Genomic DNA, 7,905 nt, shown 5'->3' on the forward strand with positions numbered 1-7,905 from the left:
AACGTGACCAGTAAAGGCCCAAAGATTAAGTACTGATGACTTTATTTATTCACTTGAAAAATTGTTTGCTAGTTCTAGGCATGTGCATTCAGGTTTCGGTTGGGTTTAGATTTTTCCGAGTTCGGGTAATTTGGGTAGGAAAGTTTAGTGTTCGTCTAAGTTTTATGGCAATTTGGTTTGGGACTTTGGGTAGGTGTTGAATAGGTTTCGCTTCAGTTTTTGTGATTTTTTTAATTATCGGATTACAATTTTATTTGGAGTATATTGTTTGGTTTGGATACTTCGAGTAGAAACATTTGGAATCCTTTTCGGTTTTATAACTATTGGGTTTGGGTGCGAAACTAAGTTTTTCGGTATAGTTTTCAGATGTTATGACCAAATCTAGTAAATTATATATTCTTAGTCATATATGTAGAAACTAGGTTTCCACAATGAATTTGTTTAAGGGGGAAACAAATTCAATAGAATTATCTTTCTAGAAAGTAGATCTAAGCTTTAGAATTAAAAGTAAAGAAGTAGAACTCAAAAGAATTAGGATTTATTGCTAAGAACAAGAGGAGAACTCGATTATTGTATTCGATTTTGGATGCCTTACAATGGAGAAGTCTCCCCTTCTTTATACATGTTCTTAGATTGCATAATATATTAACTTTCCTTATCGGACGAAGTGAGATATGGAAAACTGCCTTATTGCTTAAGTCGGCCGCCGTGCCGAAGTAGAGGTCGGTTTCTTCTTCTTCAAGGCTACGCTTTGTCCGAACTCACTTCTTGTTGACCTAATCAAGCTCTTAACCGGTTTCCCGGTTAACTAATCAATTAGTATTTCTGATTTAGCTCGGTATGTCGGGGGTGCTGAATCCCGCACCAACAATTAGTCCCCCCAGTTCTGAACATTCGAGATTTAATTCGAATGTTTCAAACTATGGAAAGAGAATATCCGATCTAATCCATAAGGACTTAATTGATTTTACCCGGATTCCCGCGTCATTTCGCCGCAAATTGTTCGGATGACACGTGTCGTTTGCATCACATCAGCTAGCCCGGAATTCGAAGAGTCGCATAGGTCATAATTGCTCTTCGTAGGGTTGCCACCCACTCGACTCTATAAATACGCCTCCCCTTTCGTCATTTCTCATTTTCCGCCAACAACGAAAAGGTAATCTGCTCCGATATCTCTCCTATTTATTTTGTTAGTTCCGATTTTCTTCCGCACTCTCCGAACTCAGAATATGGCGAGCACATCAGAACCCGTCTCTTCGCCAGAAGTCGAGGGCGAACAGCTAATTCGTCGATCTTCCAGGCGGAAAACTCTCGACTCAGAGCGTACCGCACAGATCGGTGAATCGAGTAAATCGGCCTCCGAAGTCCCACCACACCTGGTTCGCTGTTCAGCAAGAGCCTCATCCTCACAGGTGTTGCCGTTGCCATCAGTTCGTCCTGAAGAGGAAAACGCCGAACTGACTCAAGACGTACTGTCACAAGAAGAAGATCGGTTTGTACCCTTAGGACTCTTGATCGAGGATATCGATCCCTTGTTTGACCATGAAGGACGAATTGGTGGTGAGAAGAGTTTGAGTTCGTCCACAACCGTGAACGACATGCTGAACTCATGAGGTTTATTCAACAGCGAAGTCACAATTTTGATTCCTCGAGAGGACCAACGCCCCTGGAACCCTCCGGAAGGGTATTTATGCCTGTACGAATGTTATTTTACCGAATGTCGCCTCTTATTCCCAATCCCTGCGTTGATATCACTCTACGCCCAAAGACGCAGGATAGCGATCTGCCAGTTCGTCCCCGGAGCTATTTGTAACTTTATGGCTGTCCTCACTGTAGCAGCCGAAGTCGGAGTCAATATTGGAGTTCAATGTTTTGAACAACTATCCAACTTTAAGTTATCAAAGAGTCCGCACCGCTGGAAAGTGAATACGAGGCCGGCGCACAATTTTCTTATCGGTAAAAGAGTGAGCAAATTCAAGAAGTGGATGAACCACTATTTCTACGTCCGCGTCGATCAGCACTCACTCGTTAACCCATTGGGTTTCCATCGGAGAGTGTGGAATGAAAATCCTGGTAGATTTTATATTTCCAGCACGTTTTAATTGACTACGGCACCTCTAACCAGTTTTAACTTTTTCGTGTCATGCTTCCAGATCGTCCATTTTGCGTGACGCGGCTAGCTCCAAACTATCATCATGTCAGGGACGCTCTATTAGCCGGAAACAATCATCAGTGGGAGTTTATTACCTGTATCCGTGTTGAAACAGCAATGGGCAAACCCAGGACGACATTCCCAAGTTTTGCTAGGTCACTAAGACGAATTGCGGAACCTACCGGAGCACGCGTCCTTGAATCCGACAGTCTCCAGATCGTTCGCCGAGACACTCAGGCTGCCATTGAAGCCGACATCGACCCATCTCAGGGTCTAACCGAAGTCGATCCCATCCCGGACCAGACCGACGTCGACCCTATTCAGGCTTCTGGAGAAAACGTCAACACAGTCGATGTCGCGGAAGGAGATATTCTCCCTTTGGCCTTAGAGAATGCCGATCCTTCGAACGAAGAACAGGATGTCCTGCAACTTGAAGTTGGATCCAAAAGAAGGAAGAAGAAGAAGAAGCAAATCAGAGATAACCCAGTCACTGAACCACAGCCGGTAGTGAACCGCAAACGCTCGGCGGAAGAAGCCGGACTGGAATCTGCCGATCGATTTCGCCTGGAAAGGAGAAATGATAAGACTGATCGCTTCTCCTATCATTACTTCGGCGACTACCCTCTGGTGACCAATCGCGAAGCCTCAGGCGAGCTCTTCCGAACCTTGAAGACCTCCAATCGAATCCTTCCGTCGGCGGATGAACTGGAATTTAAACAGGCGTTCCTTGATGTCGCCGAGTGCCACTTAATGGTATGCCCTATCATTTTGTGTAATTTGCTTGAAATTTTAGCGGGTNGAACTGACATATGTTCTTCGGGTTTGCAGACTGCCGCCAAGATGAACACGCTGACTCAATTATACGATAGGCGTGCCAAATCCAGTAAGAAGTCTGGATTGGAGCTCGAAAAGGTGAAAGAATGCGTAGAGCAAATCCGGGTTGCCAGCGACGCCAAGGATGCGAGGATCAAAGAGCTCGAGGCGCTTGTTGCCGAAAAAGATTGTATCATCGCGAACTCCGAATTGAGGATTAGCGAACTGAACTCCCGAACGCTTACTCTCGAAGAAGAGAAAGCCGAACTGCAGGAATCATGCGACGGGTTAAAGGTTCAGCTCAATTTCGGAGTTAAGAGACTTCGGCGGGATCGTTGGGAGAAGGTGGAGCAAACAACGATGAAAGCGCAGAGTCGACTGGATAAGGTCAAGGCCTATCTACTCGAACAGGAGAAAGTTCGTCCCCTGGAAGATCTGCTAAACCAAGCTTCCGGGATACAGGAAACTGTACAATACCTGATCGAAGCGAATCACGGAGATTGACGAGAAAAAGGCCGAAGCCGAGGAGACGTCAAGGCGATCGATGTCCTTGATCTGAATGAAAAAGACCTCAACATGTCCCCAGATCAGCTCGGCNTCTCAACATGTCCCCGGATCAGCTCGGCTATGGATTTCCCCCCCCCCGGAACGACGGCTCCGGACTCCGTCCAACTTCCGTACGGTTCTAATGCCGAAAGCTTCCAGGCCGATTTGACCGGTGCCTTGGATGCTTAGCTGTATTTTATGTTTTCTTCTTTTTTTGTTGTTAATCCTACGGGTCTGAGTACCCTTGTAAAACATTGCCGACTTGTTCGGCCCATTTTCTCTTTAGGGACTTAATTACCGGAATTTTCCCTTTTTATTACAAAAGGAAAACTGATAAATTCAGAGAATTTGCATTCTTACCATTTTGCACGGAAAGTTGCCAATTTTGAAAAGGGTTTTACCTCCCAATACTCGTATAAATCTATCCGGTGCTGCCTACGGATTAAACATCCCAAGAAAAACTCTCAATTAAGACAATGTCAAGCTCGATTAGCAGCGTGGAATCCCCACTAGTTGGCAACGATGTGCCGACGTTCTCGAATGCCGAAGCTATCGAAAGGGGGATGGCGTACTACCTGAACATCCGAGCTCCCTGGATGTTGATGTTCCGCGTTCAACCGGAAGAAAGGCGCGAACTGGAAAAATTTCTTCATGAGGTGGAAGATCGCCACACGGAATATCGCGGTCGTCTTGCCGCATCGGAACGAGTACAATGNGCGCGGTCTTTGAGAATTATTCTCGGGACCTCGCGAAAATCACGCTGCACTCTGATTGGTGGATTCAGCGGCGAATACTTCCCATAATCCTGTATAAATAGGATTGAGAGTTTGGGAGATCATTCTAACCTCCACAACTTTCCAAAATATTGAGAGAAAGAGATGGTGACTACTCGATCTGCGTGGCTAAGACGGGCTCGGGAAAAGTTAGCCGCTTCGTCGAGCGGTTCCAACNCTTTTTCCGTCAGGTAGCCACTACCCTCTTTTCCTTTTTGCTTTCCTTAAGAACGACCGAAATTTGTCTTCTTCGTACTAACCCGTTGTTGATTTTTGCGTATGCAGATTGAGGGTACGCACCAAGAACTGACTCAAGATCTTCAGTACTTTCATATGAAGAGAGGCAGGATCGATCGACGGCTGAGGACTCTGGAATCCGAGATCGCCTTACTCAAGGCGAAAAGGAAAAGGACTACTGACCTGCTTGATGAATCCGAACAGAAGGCCAGAGCATTGGAGACTCGTTCCGAGGACTGGGAAAAGACTGGGTTGCAACTACTATGGCCAATGCCGAAGCGACTCAAGACGAGCATTCGCGAGATTGCTAATTTAATAAAATGCAGCTGCAATATAGCAGGCGAACTTGAACTTTGCTTGTCATAAAATCTCAATAAAACTTTACAGTAATAATAAGAGATTTATTTTGCTATTTTATTCTAAAAAATGTGCCGGAAGCAAGACGTCTCCCGGCTTACATCAGGCAATTTTCATTAAGTGACGGTAGAAAAAATCGATTAGAGCCTCAAAAGCAGGCTATGAACTTTAAACGAAGTGTGTTTGGCCGGAGTGCGAAATTACTCTCTAGGTTCGGCTTACCATTCCGTCTGAACTAAAGGTTGAGTGCGAAATAAATACTCTGGGTTCGGCTTACCCANCACCTGTTGATATGGCAGGTGTAGAAGGGAGCCTCGTGTGTCAAGAACTCCGAAAGTATCGTNGCGCGGAATAAACGCTCTGGGTCCGGCTTATCCCAATGATTGAGAGTTCGGGTGCGGAATAATGACTTTGGGTCCGGCTTATTCCGAAAAATAGTATNATAGGCTGGGGGCTCACCTTATGGCGAGACGTCGTAGATTGGCCGAAGTATGTCGGCTTTACCGTTTGGACGGGGCTATTCGGGTCCTGAACGAAATAATCACCGAAGGCTTTTTCTTGGAGAAGTGGCGTATAACCGGGCTGGTGGCAAGTATGGAGGTGCCTGTCCTTTTTGAGGACGACTGTCAACCCCTCGAAGATACCGCGCACCCGTTTACTGTGGATATCTGGGTCTACCGAGCTTCCGTAGAAAGGTTAAGGCGGTACGCCAATTTCCTGAAGTCGGCCGGCCCGATTTTCCGTGAGAGGCATCTAGTCAAGGGCCCGTGTTCCTTCTTGGAAGACTTGGTGTCAGGAGGCGTCGAAGTTCCGAGGGAGAGACTGGAGACCCTAAGGCAAGCTCGTGAGTTCTGGCAAAGCGAACTGGACAAGGTAACGGTGGAGGAACCGCTGGCAGACGATCTGTCGGGTTCACAGCCTCCACTTTGTCTACAGGACCGCCCCAGACGGTGATGGCGAAGCCCCGACCGTTCCGAACGTGGAATTCGGACTGTTTTNTTTTTTTTTTTTTTTTTTTTTTTATTAGGACCTTCAGTTGTTGAAGGGATTTTTCCCCTTTGCGTCTCTTTTCTCTGTTTTTTTTTATTGGTCATCACTCCAAAGCATGTAATGGGGATTGACTTAGTTATAGAAACTTTATTTTAATTGGAATTATCAAACCGTGTAAGGGGAATCAAATGCAAGTGAATTTTGGAATACGGTCGATATTTTGTACACCGGCTTGTCGCCGATCTGAATGTGTTCGAAAATAAGAAGAAGTTTTTTAACCGGAAAAAACTTTATTAATATATTAGCTGCATTCGCTTCATCTTTAAAAAAATAAGGAATTGCCTACGTACCCCGAAGTGGGGATCTAGCCAACCGTAGTTCGTATTACAAAAGAAAGATAAATGGAGTTCGGAGTCCCGAAAACTCCTGGGTAGAGTCGTAACAACGACTTAGCTGTAGTAACGTTTCAAGTGGGCCGCGTTCCACGAGTTTTTGATCCGTTCCCTGGCCATGGTTACGAGTTCGTAGACGCCTGGACGAACCGCTCTAGACACGAGGTATGGACCCTCCCATCGCAGAACTAGATCGCCTACATTGAAACGCCGCTGACGAACAGTCTTATTATAGTATCGAGCCGCTGCATCTTGGTAGTGTTGCACTCGAACTAGAGCTTTATCGCGCAACTCTTCGGCGAGGTCGTTGTGGTCGATCAGCATCTTGTCGTTGAGTTCGGGATTATCGACCATCATAGTACGACGAAGTGTCGGGACTCCTACTTCGGTCGGGGCAAGTGCTTCGAGACCATATGCGAGAGAGAAGGGGGACTGTCCCGTGCTTCACCGCAGGGTTGTGCGATATGACCATAGTACACCGTCCAAGTGGTCTGCCCATGCTCCCTTCCTTCGACCGAGTCGTTTCTTGAGTCCATCGATGAGTGACTTATTCGTGGCTTCAGCTTGACCATTACCTTGCGGGTACCGAGGAGTCAAAGTGCTGAGACGGATTTGCCACTTCGTCTGGAAGCATCTGGTGATCATCGAGGTGAATTGGGTGCCGTTGTCGGTGACAATCTCGTATGGAAGTGCGTGGCGACATATGATGTTCTTCCAGATGAAGTTGGCCATCATGGTAGGCCAATAGTGACCATCCTTTTTGATTTTAAGAGCGAGTGCGCGTCCGCCAGAATGGTTGCCACCCTCGCCTTCATGCACCTCCATCATGATGCGTTTGACTTCGTCCCGAGTAACACAGGTAAGGAATACTCCTCACGCACTTTGGCGAAACAGTTCACCGTCCAAAAGGATGTACCTGGCACTTCGAGCCTTCAGTCGTCGAGCTGCCCATCGGTCTGCCGGGACGATACCTTCGGAGATGTAAAGTTTGATCTCAAGTTGCCAATCCTCCGGAGGTTTACCGATCCCGACTTCCATCGGGATTGAGTCGTCATTGATGACGGCGATCTGGCTGTCTGGATCAATGCTGGGAGCATCGATGCATTCAATTGGAATGGTACGTCGTAACTCGGGGTCGGAGCGGTTTGCCAGAGCTGCGAGGGCGTCGGCTGATGCATTCCCGTGGGACCTTCGTTAGAGAGAAAGATGCAAATTCTCCGGATAACGTTCGGACCAACTGTCGATATGCTCCCATTCGCTTGTTTTTGGCGTCGAATTCTCCGCTGAATTGGCTGACTACGAGTTGGGAGTCACAGAAGACCTGCAGGTGTTTGACTCCAAGTCCCCGGGCTAAACGGAGTCCCGCGAGAACGGCCTCGTATTCGGTTTCGTTGTTCGACGCTTTGAAGTTGAGCTTCAATGCCTGCTCAAGGATCTCACCGGTGGGGGATCGAAGGATGAGTCCCACCCCAGAGCCATGACTTGTTGACGAACCGTCGACGAACATTGTCCATTGTTCCACCGCGGGGGTGGGGTCGTCGAGCTCAGGCGACAGTTCGGTGATGAAGTCAGCCAGAACTTGCGACTTCAGACTTGGTCGAGAACGGTATTCGATATCGTATTCGCTAAGTTCGACTGCCCACTT

The sequence above is a fragment of the Camelina sativa genome, chromosome 3, assembly GCF_000633955.1.
Source record: "Camelina sativa cultivar DH55 chromosome 3, Cs, whole genome shotgun sequence".
NCBI lineage: Eukaryota > Viridiplantae > Streptophyta > Magnoliopsida > Brassicales > Brassicaceae > Camelina > Camelina sativa.